This window comes from Astatotilapia calliptera, chromosome 20 (assembly GCF_964374335.1).
Source record: "Astatotilapia calliptera chromosome 20, fAstCal68.1, whole genome shotgun sequence".
Classification (NCBI taxonomy): domain Eukaryota; kingdom Metazoa; phylum Chordata; class Actinopteri; order Cichliformes; family Cichlidae; genus Astatotilapia; species Astatotilapia calliptera.
In genome coordinates this window covers 3,080,001-3,097,239 of record NC_137441.1, presented here as the reverse complement: position 1 = coordinate 3,097,239, position 17,239 = coordinate 3,080,001, and the positions used below count along the sequence as shown (strand labels likewise).

At 43.2% G+C, this 17,239-nt stretch overlaps 1 long non-coding RNA gene across 1 annotated transcript in view; it reads right to left on the bottom strand.

Annotated features, from left to right (window-relative positions):
* LOC145423319 (uncharacterized) overlaps positions 1-17,239 on the bottom strand; it is a 412,017-nt gene that overhangs the window by 333,554 nt on the left and 61,224 nt on the right. The window lies entirely within an intron of this gene.

Below are 17,239 nucleotides of genomic sequence, written 5' to 3'. Positions count from 1 at the left end.
TTGATATTTTGTTGGTCCACCTTAAGCTCTGATAATAGCACATTGTTCCCGTGACATTGTTTTGATAGCTAATGTGGTGTCATTTTACGCAAAGATGGCAAAATTGGACTGATACATGATTTTTGGGGGGCACATAGTTTTCAGTTTTCAGTTTTATTTGTCATATGCAAGTTAGCACAGGGTCAACATTGCAATGAAATGTGTTTGACGAGCAGCAGTCACTCAGCAGCATGATACAGTAGGAGAAAATATAATAAAATAAAATAATAAAGAAAATAGAAAAATAGTAAGGAGCAAAATATTAGAGAGACATGGTAAAAGAGAAAAGATGACTAAATATATATATATGTATCTATAAATATAAATATATGTACACTAGTGATTAAATAAGAAAATCTTGAAAAGAAATATGACGGGAGGGCAGATGGGATATTGCACAGGAATGAGCAGCAGAAAATTACAGTATTACATAGAATTGGTGAACCTAGATCTCCAATCCATCTCTTACCTATTTCTCTAAGTTATTTAATATGCAATAATGTTAAAATTGTGCTTTTTAGACTTTTTTTTCATGACTGCACAGGAAGAAATAAGTCTGCTACCTCAGTTTTTTGAATAAAATATGAAAGTCTAGAGAAATTAAAACTGTACATCCAGCAGTGGACTGCTACATAATGTGAACCTGTATGTGTCTGCCGTGAAGTCATCACTGAGAGCTTGGAAAACTCAAGCAGTCAACCCACCAATCCAAGCACCAGAACACAAACTGACTGGGTTTAGCATGCATACAAAAACTGTACCAGAGTAATGAAGTACTTTAGCTTTCACTTGGTTTATTTGTTTGTTTTGTTTTTGTAGTTTTCTTATTATTTGATTTGATTTTTTTTTAAAATATATAGCGATATAGATAGATATCCACACACACACACACACACACACACACACACACACACACACACACACACACATACACACACACACACATACACACACACACACACGTTTTTGGACAAAATGGGGACATTTCTGTCTCCACTGATAATAAAAGACTGCACATTAAGAACTCCAGTACTTGTATCCGGTGAGGCTACATATAATATAGGCAATATTAGTGGTTGGTGTTGGTAACAGCAAATACACAGGTCACAATTATATGAGCAGCAGAACAAATTTATTTTTTTTCTAAGAAAGATGGAAGGTCATTTGGAGGTGCTTTTGATGTTTTAAACAATTAAACTGTTCCATTTGCATTAACAGCCACCTTGCAGCCCATTGGCTGTTGTCTGACAACAATGCATTGTTTTGACCAAGCATTATCCAATCACATTCAGTTTCAGCACTAACTTCAAACAGCTTGTTTACCTTGTAACTGTCACCATGGACACCAGTTTACCCACACACCAGCTGCTTCCTGTTCGTGTTGGTATCTGATGTTCCTCTTTGTTACTTTTTATGTTTTACAATAAGCTCACCATAGTACATAGTGTTGCATCTGAATATACGTTAGCTCATTACAAAACCAACCAGATGTTCTGTGGTTTAAAAAGAAAAAGACTGAATTTGCAGAAGTGATGAAGATGATCCCTTTGATTTCATTCAAGATGTTTCCTGTCTCATAATGTTTCTCAAAATGTTTCCTGTGCCCTTTGATTTGTTAAAAATGTTTGTTCTAAAATCTAGTAAAGGAAGCCATGTTCTTCATTATTTCTCCTGCCTAATCACAGTGATTTAATACGTTTTAATGGCAATTGATCCTTAAAAGAGGCCAATCTAAGACAAATGGTGCAGTAGAAATGTGTTTGTTTGCAAGTGCCTTATTGTGGAAAGGGTTTGTGGGATTATTATATTATCTTATGCTATGTTACACCTAGAGATGGACCGATCCGATATTACGTATCGGTATCGGTCCGATACTGACCTAAATTACTGGATCGGATATCGGAGAAAAATAAAAAATGTAATCCGATCCATTAAATATCACGAAAGCACCTCACAAAACTTGCAACACGCCGTAACTCACCTCAGAACGTTAGCAGTCGGAGCAGTATGCATCACGTGATAGAGCGGCTGTGGCATGCGGGACCTGTCGGTGGTCTGGATAGCATGTGGAGCTTCGCTAGCAACCTGGCATTTCATCTCCGACAAAGTTATCCCCGAGAGAAGTAAAGCAAGTGTGTAAGTCCATCTCTGAATGTTTGTAAAGCATTCCCACGTTAAGCTTAACAAGCGACTGCCTCTCGCTCTCCGGCTGCTACTTCAATCGTGAAACTGCTTAAATGATCAGCTGATCGGCTTTTCTGTCGCGAGTCCGTGTCTCTTGTTTGTTTTTGGCCCACTTTGCACCAGAAAGAGGAAACCAGCGGCTGAACAACAGCAGAACGTTTAAGCTTGATAAGCTGTTGTTACAATTTATTTAATATTACTTTCTACTCGAGGATCTTTTTCTACGTAGCTGACGCTGGTAACTGTGCAGGGGCGGATCTAGCAAAGTTTAGCCAGGGGGGCCGATAGGGCATGAACAGGGAAAAGGGGGCACAAAGACATACTTTTCTTTCTTATTCTCATTTAAAATGTCGAGCTTTTAATAAATAATTATCTGACACCCAAAGTTTTAATTTGATGTAAAATGAATAGAAGTCAATTACTGTATATAGTGACTATTAAGTCTAATATATACCCTAGTAAGCTATAGTACTTTTTACTTTGGGAAGGTACCATCTGTGCAGTCTGCAATTTTGTTGAAGAAAGATGTTGAATCTATTTAATATTTCTTGGAAAAATAATTGATTTCTGTGTATTTTTTTTCACACTGCATCAAATTAAGGTTGATTACGTCGATTAAGCATCATGAGGTGGCGCGTGAGGGGTGGTTCCCTATTTTTTATTTATTTATTTTTGTTGTTGCTGGGAGTTGGAACCCTATTAGTTAGGTTGCTTAATATTTACGCTAAGTACTCTTTAAAATACCAGAATAGGGAGGATGGTGTAGGTCTAAGTTTATTAGATTGATCAGTATTGCTGAACTATGAAATATTTTTTTTGTATACAGGTATAACAGAATAGCTTTAGTGTAGTTGTTGTTTTAAACTTGAGTATGAACTTGCAGACTTGCAAAATGCAGCAAGATATTTTAAAAAACAGTTTTGTTGATTAAAAAACACTATATCGGATTCATATCGGTATCGGCAGATATCCAAATTTATGATATCGGTATCGGTATCGGACATAAAAAAGTGGTATCGTGCCATCTCTAGTTACACCCCTAATTAAAGATTGTGAAATTATTATGTAGTTTTAGTTTGCATTATTCTCCTGAATTAGGAGAAGATGATAACTATTACATTTGGTAATCTGATTTGTATCTGCTGTAGACTTCTGATTTATTGCGAATGAATGATATTGTCTATGATGCATTATACTGCTGAGTTATAAGAAATAGTGTTTTCGGAGAGTCATGGCCTTATTTGTCTGATTAGAAAAGAACAGAACATACTGCAGAGAGAGAAAGAATGTGAATGTTTAGGTTTTTACGACTAGGTGGGGACTACTAGAGGCTATAAGAGTTTGAGTCACCCTCCACCAGTTGGAGATTTGCTGTGACCCTCTGCATGCATGTCTCCCCATCCGGATGGTTTATGCTCAAAAGTGTTGAATTGTGTGTAATAAAGGAATTGTTGATTGAGCATTTATACACCGAGTATCGTCCTTCCTTTAGCCCAAAGATCGAAAGAATCGGGAGGATTTAACAATTTGGTGCCTTGTGACCCGGATCTTTGGTGTGCTGAGGAAGGCAGATTTGGCCTGTGGTGAGAGCGTGAGGCGAGGCGAGCAGAGGACCGGTCCAAATATAAAAGGGTAAGCACAGCCTGTTGTATTATAAATACCAAATGTGCATATTGGAAATTCTAAATTAATCTGTTCGCTGAGTTACACGTATTTTCACATTAAATTTATCGGTGTCCAGATTTTCGTCATTGTTTTCGAGATACTAACATCATAAGTTGAGGCTGAATTCCAGTGTGACATAGGAACTGCCTCTAACAAGAAACTAATAACATACTACGTTGAGTCTAGAGTTACTTTCCACATTCAACTTTGTCTATAACTTGCTTCTGTGGCAATAAGTCTCTGGATGATGCGATACACTCCTTTATTCACAGTTCGACGAAAGAATAAGATGAGTGTAGATGGCTGCAAGGCAGCGATGAGTTTTCACTGTAGCAGCCTTTGGCATCAAGAACGACAGAAGAGTCTCTAACGGGCTCTAACTATAACAATGAGCAATAACAACAATGAGCTTAAGTTAATTCATGCAAGTTCAAACAAGTAATTTTGAGATACACAGTCACAGATTAAATAAAACAAAAGGGGTTACTTCAAACAGCATCAAGGGGTTACACAGTTCAGTTAAATAAAATATAACAACAGATCACCTCTCATCACATACCTCAGTCCGCTTGCCAAGGGTGCAAAAACTCCGGTAAACACTTAAACACTTCGGCCCGTTTCTCATGGGGTGCTGCTAGCTTGCATGACACACATGTCTAGCTAAAAAATAGCACATGGATGTTAGTAACGTAAATACAGAATGAAAAGGTTTTCAGATAGCTCACAATACAAACGCAGCAACATACCTTACATTAGAAACACACTTATCATACTTATCAAAGTATTATCGTAACTTACATGGACTTTGTACAACTTATTCCTGCCGCGACAGACTGCTCCATACACGTTACGGGGCATGCCTCTGAGCACATCCGTCCCCAGTGCGCCTGCGCATACAGTTCCGACAACCCCCGCAAGGATGACTTATGGTACAGATCAGCGGTTCATTACAGGAGGAATGAAATGCTCCTTTGTGAGTTTAAACATGATCTTAACCTCAACTAAAAGCTAAATATGAATAACACAAGAACTATAATCACAAATCTAACATGAACTGAATACAAAACTATACTCAGAGCACTGGGACACCAAAAATAACTGGATCAACTTATATTACTGTTACAGTAACATGATTGTTTTGTCCACGACATTTGCACATTCCTTACCTCTACAGGAATCCCCCATTGCTCTGAGGATTACCCAGAATTTCTTACCCTTTGTAAATATTGCAGGGTGACTTTTGCAACAGTAGGTGGTGCCAATGCTTTAACTTGAACTCTATTTAACTATGTTACACTTCCATGGCCTTTTTAAAAAAAACTGTTCTAACTAACCGAATCATAGACTGAATGCTTTGTCATGCAAACACATTTTCTTTCACAAGAGGAGCACTATGGCACTATCCACTCTTTGTAGGCTCATCTTTTTATCTTGTTTTCATAATATTATCTGTGTGGAATATGAAAAGCAAAGAGACAGAAAGAGAGAAAAGAAGCAGGAGGTGGGTTGAGGCTGAAACAGAGAGACATGCTGCATCTCCAACTGCTGCATCTTTAACAAAACACACTCAAACCATACACAGCACCTGAAAGATAAGAAAAAGAAAGATACACAAACAAACACTGCGTTTTCTGTGTGTGTAAGACAGCGAATGTTCTTGAAAACGAGGGTGATAGACTGCTATAATGCCCCCAGTGAGGCAGGTAAAGACCCCGGATACATGGCCTTCCACAGCTCCACAAGAGTGCTGAAGACCTGAGGCCACACATCTTGAAAAAAAAATGCCGCCCTGTCGTGCTTGAACATGTTGCTGGTTTTTCAAAGTAGCATGCTGATGGTCTAAAACTGTGGGAGCAATAGGTTGGTATTTTATTTGTGTGGGTGTGTTCCCTTTCTTGCTTCAACATACTGATGCCTCAAATAACAAATGAAATGCATCCCAAAGCATAAAGACTGTTTGAACATCTAGGTTTGTCATTAAAAGTAAAAGATCCAAAAGAGAAACAAGTAGTTGGGGATGTTTGGTTTAAATTTATGGTAAATGGGCTGATTCTTACTCGCGGGCAGCACTCAAAGCGCTTTATACAACATACCACTTTTACACAATCCTTTTTTCTATGCTTTTAAGTGCTTCCAAAACAACATTCAAACATTGACACACCGATGGATGCATCAGAGAGCAACTCTTGCCCAAGGACATTTAGCAAAATAGACATTTTTTATCATCAATAGCATTTTTCTCATTTTAAACTAAAAATTTGTTTTTTACTTTTTTTATGGGCAAAAATGCCATCTGTTTGCGTGAGCGCCTGTGAGCGTGCTTGCGTGTCTGTGCGCACCCGTGTGCCCATGCCTTTGTCCTGGCCCATGCTTGTGTGTGTGTGTGTGTGAAAAATCTGTTAAACCTTACTAATGTGCTTTTGTAACGTTCAGTATGGCGAGTCATACAGGCTGCATACCGCCTTGCAAAACTTTATTTACATTTATTTGCGTATGTATTTTGCAAAGTAGTAAGTAGTAGTAGAGATTTAGAATCAAAGTCCAAGTCACAAACTCTCGTGATCCCAAACAACCCCCAAGCATAACCTCACTGCGGCTCCCACCTAACCCAAACCCTTAGGCAAGTGCTCGTTACCACAATAATAACGTAGTTACTGTAACGCGTTACTTAATAACGCGTTAGTCCCTACACTGGTAGTTAGTGTGTTGTGTGGGCCTTGTTTTGTTCTGTGTGTCAGTGAGGGTACTATAGTGAATGTAACAGCTGCTGCCAAAAGCCAACAAACGCAGACTGCAATGTAAACACTGTCTCCAGGTGGGAAACAGAATCAGAATACTTTATTGATCCCTGGGGGAAATAATTTTTTGTTACAGTGCTCCATTATAAACCAACATTAAGACAAGACAGACAATACGCTAACTAAGAATAGTACAATATATACATATATATACATACATACATAAGTCACTCATAAATAAATAGCTGGAAAAGAAACATGTGTAGTTGTAGCAGTAAACAGTGTGTTAAGTGGATGCGTTGTACAGGGAGCCACAGGCAGGAAAGATTTCCTGTGTCGTTCAGTGGTGCTTTTCGGTAATCTCAGTCTCTCACTGAACGTGCTCCTGTGACTGACCAGCATGTCATGGAGTGGGTGGGAGGTGTTATCCAACATTGTCTTTATTTTGGACAACATCCGCCTCTCCGACACCACCTTGAGGGAGTCCAGCTCCATCCCCACATAATTACTGGCCTTACGGATTCGTTTATTGAGTCTGTTGGCATCTGCGACCCTCATCCTGCTCCCCCAGCATGCAACAGCATAGAGGATCGCACTGGCCACAACAGACTCGTAGAAAATCCTCAGCATTTTCTGGCAGATGTTGAAGGACCTCAGTCGCCTCAAAAAATAGAGACGACTCTGGCCCTTCCTGTAAAGTGCTGTGGTGTTTTTAGCCCAGTCCAGTTTATTGTCAATGTGAACTCCAAGGTATTTATAGTCCTCCACAATGTCAACACTGACCCCCTGGATTGAAACAGGGGTCCAGTGTTTCCTGGTCTTCCTGAAGTCCACGATCAGTTCCTTGGTCTTTGCCACGTTGAGCTGCAGATGATTCTGCTCACACCACGTGACAAAGGAGTCGACCACAGCCCGGTACTCTGTCTCATCATCCCTGCTGATGCATCCAACCACCGCAGAGTCATCAGAAAACTTCTGAAGATGGAGGTCTCTGTGCAGTGGCTGAAGTCTGTGGTGTAGAGGGTGAAGAGGAAGGGGGAGAGGACAGTCCCCTGTGGTGCCCCTGTGTTGCTGATCACCTTGTCAGACGTACATATTGTGGTCTTCCTGTCAGGTAATCAACAATCCAGGACACCAGAGAAGCATCCACCTGCATCGCTGCTAACTTATCACCCAGGAGGGTCGGCCTGATGGTGTTGAAAGCACTGGAAAAGTCAAAAAACATGACCCTCACAGTGCTCGCCGGCTGGTCCAGATGGGTGTAGACACGATTGAGCAGGTAGATGATGGCGTCCTCAGTTCCGAGACGAGGCTGATAAGCGAACTGGAGGGGATCCAGATGTGGTCTTACTATGGGTCGCAGCTGGTCCAGGATGAGCCTTTCCAGGGACTTCATGATGTGGGAGGTCAGTGCCACGGGCCTGTAATCCTGGGGGCCACTGGGACGTGGCATCTTTGGTACAGGGACGAGGCATGATGTCTTCCACATCACCGGGACCCTCTGCAGACTCAGACTCAGCATAAACAGTTTATGAAAGACTCCACACAGCTGGGGGGAACAGGTCTTGAGGACGAGGGGACTCACTCCGTCTGATCCAGCAGACTTGCCTGAGTGAAGTCTCCTCATTTGCATCTCAACCTGGTATTGAGTGAGGGTGATGGGTGGGGGAGGGGTGTCAGGAATCTCACAATTCAATTCAATTCAATTCAATTTTATTTATATAGCGCCAAATCACAACAAAAGTCGCCTCAAGGCGCTTCATAGATACAGAGAAAAACCCAACAATCATATGACCCCCTATGAGCAAGCACTTTGGTAACAGTGGGAAGGAAAAACTCCCTTTTAACAGGAAGAAACCTGTTAATACATAGTGAGTGAGAAAGGTGACTGGAAAGGAAAAACTCAATGCATCATGGGAATCCCCCGGCAGCCTACATCTATTGCAGCATAACTAAGGGAGGATTCAGGGTCACCTGGTCCAGCCCTAACTACAGTGGGGTAAAAAAGTATTTAGTCAGCCACCGATTGTGCAAGTTCCCCCACTTAAAATGATGACAGAGGTCAGTAATTTGCACCAGAGGTACACTTCAACTGTGAGAGACAGAATGTGAAAAAAAAATCCATGAATCCACATGGTAGGATTTGTAAAGAATTTATTCGTAAATCAGGGTGGAAAATAAGTATTTGGTCACCTCAAACAAGGAAAATCTCTGGCTCTCACAGACCTGTAACGTCTTCTGTAAGAAGCTTTTCTGTCCCCCACTCGTTACCTGTATGAATGGCACCTGTTTGAACTCATCATCTGTATAAAAGACACCTGTCCACAGCCTCAAACAGTCAGACTCCAAACTCCGCCATGGCCAAGACCAAAGAGCTTTCGAAGGACACCAGGAAAAGTATTGTAGACCTGCACCAGACTGGGAAGAGTGAATCTACAATAGGCAAGCAGCTTGGTGTGAAAAAATCAACTGTGGGAGCAATCATCAGAAAATGGAAGACATACAAGACCACTGATAATCTCCCTCGATCTGGGGCTCCACGCAAGATCTCATCCCGTGGGGTCAAAATGATCATGAGAACGGTGAGCAAAGATCCCAGAACCACACGGGGGGACCTGGTGAATGACCTGCAGAGAGCTGGGACCAAAGTAACAAAGGTCACCATCAGTAACATACTACAACGGCAGGGAATCAAATCCCGCAGTGCCAGACGTGTTCCGCTGCTGAAGCCAGTGCATGTCCAGGCCCGTCTGAAGTTTGCCAGAGAGCACATGGATGATACAGCAGAGGATTGGGAGAATGTCATGTGGTCAGATGAAACCAAAGTAGAACTTTTTGGTATAAACTCAACTCGTCGTGTTTGGAGGAAGAAGAATACTGAGTTGCATCCCAAGAACACCATACCTACTGTGAAGCATGGGGGTGGAAACATCATGCTATGGGGCTGTTTTTCTGCCAAGGGGACAGGACGACTGATCCGTGTTAAGGACAGAATGAATGGGGCCATGTATCGTGAGATTTTGAGCCAAAACCTCCTTCCATCAGTGAGAACTTTGAAGATGAAACGCGGCTGGGTGATTGATGTCCTCGGCGTGAGGCTCACAGAGTGTTTCCCAGTTGGTCACCTCAAAACAGCCCTTGTAGTTCCGCTATTGCCTCCTCTGACCACCTCCTAACAGTCCTGGTGGTCACAGGTTCCCTCCTCACAATTGGCACATAGCGGGGGGTGAGGTGAATCAGGTTATGATCTGACCTACCAAGTGGGGGGAGGGTGGAGGAGCTGTATGCATCCTTGACGTTAGCATACAGTAAGTCTAAAATTTTCTCTCCCCTGGTGGGACAGTCCACATATTGTCTGAATGTTGTTAGTGTATTGTCCAGTGATACATGGTTGAAGTCACTCGAGATCACAATAAAGGCACTTGGGTGCTGAGTCTGTAACCGAGCTATGGCAGAGTGGATAGTGTCACATGCAGCTGTGGGGTTAGCAGAGGGAGGAACATAAACAGCCACCAAGATGACGTGAGAGAATTCCCTGGGTAAATAATACGGCCTGAGTCCAACAGCACACAGTTCAGTGTCCGGGCAACAAATCCTTTCTTTGATTGTTATGTTGGCAGGGTTACACCACCGCTTGTTAACTAAAACAGCAAGCCCACCTCCTTTCCGCTTACCGCTAGCGATGCTGTCCCTGTCCGCCCGAACAGTGTGGAAGCCTTCCACGGAAGCATTCTCATCGGGAATGTCCTGGTGCAGCCATGATTCGGTGAAACACATCAGGCTACACTCTCGGTATTCCCTCTGACTCCGTACCAGTGCTGAGAGCTCGTCGATTTTATTTGCGATCGCACATTTCCCATCACGATAGACGGCAGACACGGTTTATACCTCCTCCTCGCTTCGAGCCTCCGCTGTCTCACCGTCTCCTTTTTTCTTCTCTTCTGTCCTTGACCTCTGCATCCCCGATGTGTTTTCCTCCAAATTTCAGCTGGTACTTCTGCGGGCCTGGCCAGCGAACCGGCCGGCATCAGGGTGATCAGCTGATCTCGGAGTAAACAGTCCGTGAGTGTAGGAGATGTGCCGCGGTCCCGTTCCTTGATAAAAGTAACAGTTCCACGGCCACCAGAAGAACAAAAACTCTCTCAATCCACATGATTGAGTAAGAGATAATAAACGGATGAAAATACAAGTCAGAAGAAAAAAAGAATACGTAAGAAAAAAGAGCTAAACTAAGAGAAAAGCAGGAGCGACTGTAACAGGCTGCACGCTGGTTGGAGCATGCGCACTGTGAATGAGTGATACACCTCCTGTCAGGCCTGCAGGTTTTATCTGCAGGTGGTGTTCTTCTCTCTCTTTTGTGCGGACAAACTATTTTTTGCACTCGCACAAATAAATATTGTGACACCTGATTGGTCTCTCATTTTAGTTTTCATAGTTTTAAAAGGTTGTACAAAAATCGTCAGCTCTCTGCTCTACGTTCTCTGTGCCATCCCTGCTCATCATCCCGTGTCTTTATGGTTTTTAGGTGACTTCATAAGTTTTCCCCGGTCTAGGTTTTGGTAGCTCCCCGTTCTGCATTTCCTGTTTTTGCCACTCCTGTAAATAAAGCTCACTCGCATCACAGCCTTTGCAAGCATCTTGGGTTCATACTCTCAGATACCGCACGACTGCTGCCACAGCCGTGACATTGACACCCCATTTGATTTCCATGCCACTCTAAGATTGTTTCTCTCTAAACTCAACACTAACTGTAAAAAACGGAACTTAAATGGTAAATGGCCTGTATTTGTATAGCGCTTTACTTAGTCCCTATGGACCCCAAAGCGCTTTACACTACATTTAAACGTCTCCAAAAAGCAGCAAAGGGGAATGATAAATACAAAATAAACTCAAAATGCTGGGCCAATGACCCAGCATCCTGACAGTGACAGTTTCCATCACCACTTCAGCTGTACTTTCCCTGTCATCTGGTAACCCCTTCCCTTCCGAACAGAGCCTGTCTCAGCATGTCCTCAGTCCAGAACCTGTTCTAACCGAATTCAACGCAACATTGTTCTTTCTTCAACTTTGACAGTTTCATTCTTGCTCTGCCCTAACTTGCTTCCTGTCTTGATTCCCTCTTATATAATACCTTACAGTATTAAGCGCCTTAAGGCAACTGCTGCTGTGATTTGGCATTATACAAATAAAATTGCATTGAAACTTGAATAACACATTTAGAGGTGGTCAGGATTACAAATGTCTCTCTCAATCACAGAGACCATTTTTCAAAACATAAAGTCATTTGATCACACTCACTAAGAATGATTATTATATGAGTAAGCTTAAAGAGGCATTGCTCACCTGCCTTGGTAAAAGGGCCAACTACTGATGGAGCTCTCCTGCTTCCATGGCCTTTAATTAAACCTGTTCTGTCCATCAGTTGTAACAAACAGAACCATAGACTGAATGCTTTGTTGTGCCAAACACATTTGCTTTCACAAGAGGAGCACTGTGGCACTGTTCACTTTCTGTAGGCTTCTTTTCTAATCTTGTTTTCATATTATTATCTGTGTGGAATATAAAAAAAGACAGAAAGACGGAGGGGAATGAAGCAGGAGGTGGATTGAGGCTAAAACAGAGAGACATGCTGCATCTGTAACAAAACACACTCAAACTCTACTCAACACCTGAACGACAAGAAAGGGAAGGTACATAAAGAAACATCGCATTTTCTGTGTGTGAGAGCAAGTGTCTGTATGAGCATTTTCCAAGAAACATACTTGAAAATGAGTGTGAGAGACTACTATAATGCCCCTAGTGAGCCAGGCAAAGACCTCATATTACTCTGTAATATTCCTGTCAACATTCTTGATATTTATTTATAATCACCTCTGTCAATCCTTGATATTTATTATTGAGTCATTTGTATATATTTTGCTATTTCTTGCAATTCTTAAATCTGTAACATATTGTATTGTAAAAGATCTTGTCTGTTTCTGTTGCTGTATTGATACTGGAGCAACTGTAACCCACATAATTTCATTAGGGATTAATAAAGTATGCTGATTTTGACTCTGATTCAGATGCGTGGCCATCCACGGCTCCCCAAGAGTGCTGAAGACCCGAGGCCACGTATCTCGATGAAAAACAAAAACCCTGTCATGTTTCAACATGCTGAAGTTTCAGTGCATGCACATTTGATGCTCTAGAAATGTGTGAACAAGAGGTTCGATGTGGGTGTGTTCCCCGTCTTCCGTCAACATGCTGATGCCTCAAATAACAAATTAAATGTACCGCAAAGCATAAAGACTGTTTGAATATGTCAAAACGGTGGGAAGTAAGGACCCAGAATTCAGACTCGACAGATCGTTCTTGTCGTGGATTGGTGCTGTGGCTGGCAGGATGAGGACCCAAACACAGGACTCGTAAGCACAGAGAAGATGAACTCAAACAGGCAGCTTTATTGCACTGTTGATACTCGAAACACAAACTCACGAAGAATGAACCAAACTAGAGACTAAGAACTTAAACACTAGGGAAACCAGAAATACTAGAAAACTAGGAGTGAGGTAGCTTGGAAACACACAGCACATAGAGTGGTATGACACGACAACAAACAGGGGAAAACTGAGGCCTAAAATAAGCAGGCAGGATAAGTAGAGGATGGGCAACAGGTGGAAACACAGCCGGGACTAATCAGAATTAACGAGACAGGGTTAAAGCAAAACACTGAGCACAGGACACGAGACTACCAAAGTAAAACAGGAAACACAAGACAGGCATGGAGATGCAGAGTTGACCAGCAGGCACAGCTGACTGTGAAGACACAGGAAATGCACAAACATAGAGACCGGGGAGACTAGACAAGAAATGTGTAACACAGGAGAGGCAAAGAAACAAAATCCAAGATACAAAATTCACTAAAATACAACCAGACACTAACAGCAACAACCAATATTAATCATCAAAAAACAAACACTAAGTCACTAGACTCAGGACCATGACAGAACGCCCCCTTAAGGGCTGACTCCCAAAAGCCCCCAAAACCAGGTCAAAAGCCCCCAAAACCAGGTCAGTGGCACCAAATGTGTTGCTCAGTACATGAAGTCTTTCTATCTATTGACACCATTCTTTTTATAAGGTGGATTTGGCTTACAGTAACAAATGATCGTCACATGACCAAACTGGAAAACATCAAAACAGCTTTTTGCTGCAGTCAGTACTAGTGCTGGTAAGCCAAGGAAATTCCATCAATGGTCAGCTTTCTTTATATGTTTTAGCATTTACTATAGGCAAAAACTAACATTAATATTTTTAACATGTGTTCGTGATGAGGTGTAAAATATTTGAAGTGGCATAATCCAAGCGTTGGTTTCTGCTGTGTAGAGTTGGATGTCTCGAGACCGGTCTTGGTCTCCAGACCACTTTTACGTGGTCTTGGTCTCGGTCTTGTCTTGGTCTCGACGGACTTTTGTCTTAGTCTCGGTCTTGGTCTCGCTGTTTCGGTCTTCTCAAATCGACATAGTGTTCGGGAGATTTGGAGTCAACCATCAGCGGAGCGGGGGGGTGGCTTACTGGGCTTAAGCCCGGGTCATTTTTTCAGAAGCATGGGCTCTTTCGGAGTGTAATTTGTTAGTTAGATGCCTGACTGACAACTGCATAAAACAAAAACAACACACGAAGCACAGAGCGCACCGTCGTAAATTCCCCCTAATTTTGGTATGATCCGAGCTCAGGCACTAGGCGACTGAGCACAGCACCCATGTGAGCGAGGGGGGAGAAGCTGCTGCCTGCGAGTTTGCGGCAGACAGAGGAGAGCTTAAGTCTGACCAGGTACCAAAGCAAATCATTCGTACTGAACTAATAATGTAAATATGACGGTGTATCACAAAAGATTGATATCAAACTGATCACTTGGTTGTGTTACTTGCTCTTCGAGTGAATCAACAAATGGATAAATAAAAAGCCGAACAGCAATGCTGATTTTTTAGAGAGTCTTAGCTTACATTTCATATTTTCAGTTGTTACCCTCCACGGCTAAGCAAACTCTCTAAATCGGTTTCAATTGTGTACTGATGTACACAACAATGGACATAAGGAGCTTCTTTCAAAGAAAAAACTCAGGTAGATGTTATTTTATATATTATGCTTTGGATGTTGTTCAGTATATCTATGCAAAACAAGAGGAATTTCAACTCACAGCAGTATATTCACAGTTGAAACCAGATATTTACACTTTATGGAGAAAACATAAAACATTTTTTTTTTACTGTTAAACATCAATTTAGAGTAAACTTTTGATATAGATAAATAAATCAGAATCAGAATCAGAAAGGGGTTTATTGCCAAATGTTGAGCAGGTTTACAACATTAGGAAATTGCTGCGGTGCTTCAGTGCAAACATACTGTCATAAATTATGCTTAAATAGACATGAAAATAAAAATAAGAATAAGAATTAAAAGTGCTACGTAGATAGATATATACATGATATATACATGAGTGCAGGTGGTGATCAGTGACAAACATGGAATGATGCAGTGACACAGCGTAGGGTCATGTGTTAGTGGTGGGAACAGTCATATGGTTATTGTTCATGTGTCCAACAGCAGAGGGGAAGAAACTGTTCTTATGGCAAGAGGTTTTGGTGCGAATGGACCGGAGCCTCCTGCCTGAGGGGAGCAGGTCAAACAGACTGTGTCCAGGGTGAGAAGGGTCAGCTGAGATCCGAGCTGCACGCCCCAGTGTCCTGGAGGTGTACAGGTCCTGCAGAGATGGGAGTCTGCAGCCAATCACCTTCTCAGCAGAGCGCACAACACGCTGCAGTCTCTGTTTGTCCCTGATAGTGGCTCCAGCGTACCACACGGTGATGGAGGAGGTGAGGATGGACTCGATCATTGCAGTGTGGAATTGCATCATCGTCCGTGTTCGCAGGTTGAATTTCTTCAGCTGCCTCAGGAAGTACATCCTCTGCTGGGCTCCCTAAAATGATGGCTCGCGGGGGTTTAAGTGTTAATGACGGAGGTGATGGTGGGCCCCCACTTCAGGTCCTGGGTGATGGTGGTACCCAGGAAGCGGAATGAGTCCATAGAGGTGATGGGGGTGTCAGACAGGGTGATGGGGGGGAGTGGAGCTGTGTGCTTCCTGAAGTCCACAATAATCTCCACTGTCTTCTGGGCATTCAGCACCAGGTTGTTGTGGCTGCACCAGGACACCAGACGTTCAACCTCCCTCCTGTAGGCAGACTCATCCCCGTCCGAGATGAGTCAAATAACGGTGGTGTCATCTGCAAACTTGATTAGCTTGACAGACTGATGGGTGGAGGTGCAGCACTTGGTGTACAGGGAGAAGAGCAGAGGAGAAAGAACACAGCCCTGAGGGGAGCCGGTGCTGATGGTCCGGGAGTCCGAGACATTCTTTCCCAGCCTCACATGCTGCTTCCTGTCCGTCAGGAAGTCAGTGATCCACCGGCAGATGGGATCAGGCACATTCATCTGGGAAAGCTTGTCTCGGAGATGGTCTGGAAGGATGATGTTGAAGGCAGAGCTGAAGTCCACAAACAGGATCCTGGCGTAGGTTCCTGGGGAGTCCAGATGCTGCAGGATGAAGTGTAGGGCCATGTTGATGGCGTCATCTACAGACCTGTTGGCTCTGTATGCAAACTGCAGGGGGTCCAGAAGGGGGGCCGTGAGGGTCTTGAGATAGGAGAGAACCAGGCGCTCAAATGACTTCATGACCACAGATGTCAGAGCCACGGGTCTGTAGTCATTTAGTCCAGTGATCCTAGGTTTCTTGGGGACAGGGATTATGGTAGAGGACTTGAAGCAGGCAGGCACATGACATGCCTGCAGTGAGGAGTTGAAGATGCCAGAAAACACTGGGGCCAGCTCGTTTGCACAGAGTCTGAGGGTGGCAGGAGACACACCGTCTGGGCCGGGAGCTTTCCGAGCATTCAGACTCTTAAACTGCTTCCTCACACCTGCTTCATGAATATGAAGAGTTGTGTTGGGAGGAGGTGGTGTGAAATCCTCTTTTGTGTGGGGTGAGGAGGGGGGTGTTGTAGGTGAAGTGTTTGAAGGTGGTGATGGCTCTATGGAGGGGGGAGAGGTGGGGGAATTAGTGTCCAAAGTGCCTCTATTGTTGGGGCCGCTGGAGGTGTGAAGGCTGCCTGATGGCTCGTCAAAACGGCAGTAGAAGTCGTTAAGGGTGTTGGCTAAGAGCAAGTCATCAGTGGAGTGGGGGGTTTTAGGCTTGTAGTTGGTGATATTCCTAAAACCTTTCCACACAGAGGCCGAGTCATTCTCTGAGATCTGCTGCTGCATCTTCTCAGAGTGCTGATGTTTAGCAACGTCCACTTCTTTAGTGAACCTGTACTTGGCCTCTCTGTAGCAGTCCCTGTCTCCGCTTCTGAACGCCTTACTCTTTTCCAGCCACAGCTTTTTGAGTTTAGGAGTAAACCAGGGTTTGTCATTGTTATAACTCACCCTGGTGTGTGATGGCACAATGCTGTCCTCACAGAAGTGGATATAGGAGGTGACAGTGTCCGTAAACTCGTCCAAACTGTTAGAAGCAGCCTTCATTGTGTCCCAGTCTGTGGTCTCCAAACACGTGCGAAGCTCCTCCACAGCCTCGT